General features: G+C 35.5%; 1 pseudogene; it reads left to right on the forward strand.

Annotated features, from left to right (window-relative positions):
* The first annotated feature begins 2,857 nt into the window (after nt 1-2,857).
* On the forward strand, nt 2,858-3,666 carry LOC122745344 (annotated as a pseudogene).
* Nucleotides 3,667-4,385: the final 719 nt, after the last annotated feature.

Genomic DNA, 4,385 nt, shown 5'->3' on the forward strand with positions numbered 1-4,385 from the left:
AACCAGAATCTGACAATATGTTGTTTATCAGAAACAAATTTGAAATAGAGAGATATACACAGAGTAAAAATAAAGGGCTGGACCAGAATCTATTATACTGAGGTTAAAAAAAAAAAAACAAAGCAAAGGTAGCAATCATGATCTCATACAAAGCAAAATAAAAAATAGATCTAATTATAAGAGATATTCAGGGAAACTACATAAAGCTAAAAAGGTACCATAGACAATGAAGTGACAATAATACTAAAGATATATGCACTAAATGGTATAGTATCCAAATTGTTAAAGGAAAATTGAACCCTACTCTGACCAATATTGAGTCAAAGAAGAAATAACATACACACATCAGAGTCACAGGAGGAAATAGCAAAACTATATTAGTGAGGGACCACAATTTTCCCCTCTCAAAACTAGAAAAATCTAGCTAGATTAATCTAAGTAAACAAGAAAGAAATTAAGGAGATGAATAGAATTTTAGAGAAGTTAGTTATGATAGACCTTTGGAGAAAATTGAATGGAAATAGAAAGGAATACATTATTTTTTAAACTATACATGACACCTTCACAAAAATTAACCATGTATTAGGGCATAAAAATCTCACAACTAGATACAGAAAAGCAGAAATATTAAATGTATCCTTTTCAGGTCACAATGCAAAAAAAATTGCATTCAATAAAAGGACATGGAAGCATAATTTTAAAACAAATTGCAAAGTTGCAAAATATAAAATAACCCCCCACAAATCATCAGCATTTCTATTTATGACCAACAAGATCCAGCAGCAAGAAATAGAAAGAAAAATTCCATTTAAATAACTTTAGACAATATAAAATAATTGGGAGTCTACCAGCAAAGACAAACCCAGGAACAAGTGTGAGCACAATACAAAAACACTTTTCACACAAATAAAGTCAGATTTAAACAACTAGAGAAATGTTAATTGCCCATGGGTACATTAACCCAATAGATAATTCTATCTAAATTAATTTATTTCATAAGTGCTGTATCAAACTACCAAAAAACTTATTTTATAGAGCTAGAAAAAATAATAACAAAATTCATCTGGAAGAACAGAAGGTAAAGAAAATCTAGGGAATTAATAAAAAATGAAAAGGAAAGTCAAACTGTATTTTAAAGCTTTAATAATCAAAATAATTTGGTACTGGCTAAGAAAGAGAGTGGTGGTTCAGTGGCATAGATTAGGTATAAATTACACAGTAGTAGGGGCAGCTTGGTTGTGCAATGGATAGAGTTCTGAACCTGGAAGTCAGAAACTCATCTTCCTGTGTTCAAATCTAGCCTCAGACATTTACTATGTGTGTGACCCTAGGCAAGTCACTTAACCCTGTTTGCCTCATCTATAAAATGAGACAGAGAAGAAATTGGCAAACCACTCCAATATTTTCACCAAAAAAGAACCCTAAATGGGGTCATAAAGAGTCAGACATGACAGAAACAGTGGAACAACAACAACAACACAATATAAATAACTGATGGAATCTGAATGCAGATTAAGGCATATTTTTTAAACTTTATTTTTCTTGGGTGTTTTTTCTGTTGTTGTTGTTGGGGGCATCTGTGTCTTCCTTTGTAACATGGCTGACATGGAAATACGTTTTGCATGTCTGCGCATATATAATCTTTATGATATTGCTTGCCTTCTCAAGGAGTAGGGAGAGGAAGCAGTACAAGAGGGAATTTGAAACTCAGTATTATAAAAAATAAATGTTAAAAATTGTTTTTGCTTGCAGTTGAGAAAAATAATTTTAAAAAAATTTAAGTGCATATATATATATATATATATATAAAAAAACAGAGGAAGTTCTCTGTAAATGAACTTTCTTGTAGGTGTTGTTTCTACCAATTAGAATGTGAACTTCTTGTGAATAGAAACTATCTCAATATTTCTGTTTGTATCCCTAGCACTTAGTAAAGTATTTGACATATATTAAGAAGTTACTAAGGACAGCCATGTGGTGAGGTAGATAGAGCACAAAGCCTGGAAACAGGAAGACCTGAGTTCAGGTCCTGCCTTTCACATTTACTAACTGTGCAACCCTGGGCAACTCATTTAACCCAGCTTGCCTCAGTCTTCTCATCTGGAAGATGAGCTAGAGAAGGGAATGGCAAAACACTCCAGTGCTTTTGCCAAAAAAACCCCAAATGGGGTCAGGAAGAGTTGGACATGACTTAAGTGACTGAATAATAAGAACTAAAGAACTTAATAAATGTCTTTCCCTTTATTAAAAAAAGAAAATTATTTTTTCTTTTTTTATACTTCATTTTAATGGATGGCTTTCTCAGGGGAGCCTGGAGAAGAGACACATAGGAAAATTTAGAGGATATAAAAACAAAAAGATAATAAAATTATTTAAAGGGGAAAAAGAATAAGCTAAGTAGAATACATTTTTAATCCTCTATAGGAAAAACAAAAATACCATGTCCCTAGTGTAACTACTTTAGCCAAAATATCATAGGGTATGATTTGGTTGGTTTAATTATTTTTTAGGTAAGAGAGGATGTTTTTCTCCTCCTATCCCCTCTCCACTCACCTGGCTTGACAACCACAAGAAGACCCAGAATATAATCAAAAGATCTTAATGAAGTGTTAAACTGAATGTAGAATTGTATGTATGCTTTATTCCCTTTATGGGGTGTGAACACCTTTCTGGTTGAGTCCAGAAGGGAGCAACTTGATTGACTGAGCAAACCAATTAACCTTGCCTCTGAAGGGTTTAAATAGCTAAACCCTGGGATCTAGCTGCTGCCATTAGAAAGTAGAACTACAATCTGGTGGCTTCATGGATTCTCTCAGATCAACTGTGCTGGGTCAGCTGTACAATATGGAGGTTCTCTATGAATGGGCTTCCTGAAGATGATGACCTGTGTGTCACTGAAGCACCCAACAAAGATGGAAACTAGCTCTGAGAAATTCGGAAGATGAGTTTTTGCATGGTACTCCTGACCAAAAGCAAAACTATATCAGACAATGTCTTACTGGCGAAAGCAAATCATCTGGTGAAATGGAATTTGAAAATGAAATGGAAGCAAAATTAAATTCCACCATAAAAACAATGGAAGACCAGTTGTCATCACTAGAAACAGGTTCTTCCTTAGGAACTCTGAAAAGCGGGATGGTTCTGTCAAAGTAGTACGAGGACATATATTCTGATTCTGATTCTGAAGGCGAAGATGCAGTAATATCACAAGTGAACAAGAAGAAAGAGCAGCAGAGTTGGATTCTAACAAAGGCTGAGTAATTATGAGATCATGGAACCAGGCCTTGGTGGATGCACAAAGAATAGGATACCATTGTGTGCAACTATCTCACCACCAACAAGCTATTCCAAATAGTGATGCTGTCTTGAATTGCCCTTTGCCTTGACTGCCTGAGGCATGAGTACCATGAAACTCAATACCAGGCTATGTTTGTGATGAATTGCTTTGTCAACAGAGAGGAGGTTCCAAGATATAGAAGCTTGGAGAATCAGAAGAAAAGGCAGGGCCATAAGCAAATGAAGTCTGACAGTGAAAATTCCACAGTTCAGGCCAAGAGTGAAGAAGTATATCACCCAGTAAGATGTACTGACTGCTCGGCTGAAGTGCCAATATTTAATAAGGAGGAAATCTTCCATTTCGTCAGTGTTCTAGCAAGCCATACATAAAAGTACAGTTGACAATTTGCACACCTGCTACTATTTGAAATACAAATATGGGAATTTATATTTCTCTCACTAGTTTTGTGCATTTTAAGAAATCTAAAATGATCACTTAAGGAAATATGGTTAATCTTGATAAGAAGTGGTGACTAACTTTCAGGCCAGTTTGATTGAAAGATAATGCGTAAGTCATGATGTGTTTAGCAAGTAGCTTGATGTTTATTAGAGCTGACTGGAATAAACATTTTTCTGAATTACAGGAAAAAAACAACAACAACAAACAGTTAAACTCTAAGAGCCCTGAGAGTGGGAGTTATTGAAAGCCAGGAGTTGCTTTTGATGGAGACTCCTGCGACAGGGGAAGAAGGTACTTTCTCTCTCCTTCACCCCTTCTCCCTCTCCCCCCAAAATTGCTTTGCACCTACTTAACCAAGAACTATTACCTTCAGCAGGGAAAGAAACAGACTTGAGATAGATATGGATACAAAAATAGAGCCTCTTGAGGGAGGAAATGGCTCCATCCAAAGAGCTAGTGCTACCTGTCAATTGAGAGCTGGATGAGATAGAGCAAGTACCAATCTCTTGAAGTCCAGTTAAACCATTTATCATGAAGACTATAGGAAGAGAGAAGGAACTTTGTAGTCTTTGGCACCAGGAGTTGTGAGTGGCCTTTGCATATGTTTATTTGACCATTGTACATTAGATTTGTGTCTACTCTTCCCCTG

Source organism: Dromiciops gliroides, chromosome 3, assembly GCF_019393635.1.
Source record: "Dromiciops gliroides isolate mDroGli1 chromosome 3, mDroGli1.pri, whole genome shotgun sequence".
Classification (NCBI taxonomy): domain Eukaryota; kingdom Metazoa; phylum Chordata; class Mammalia; order Microbiotheria; family Microbiotheriidae; genus Dromiciops; species Dromiciops gliroides.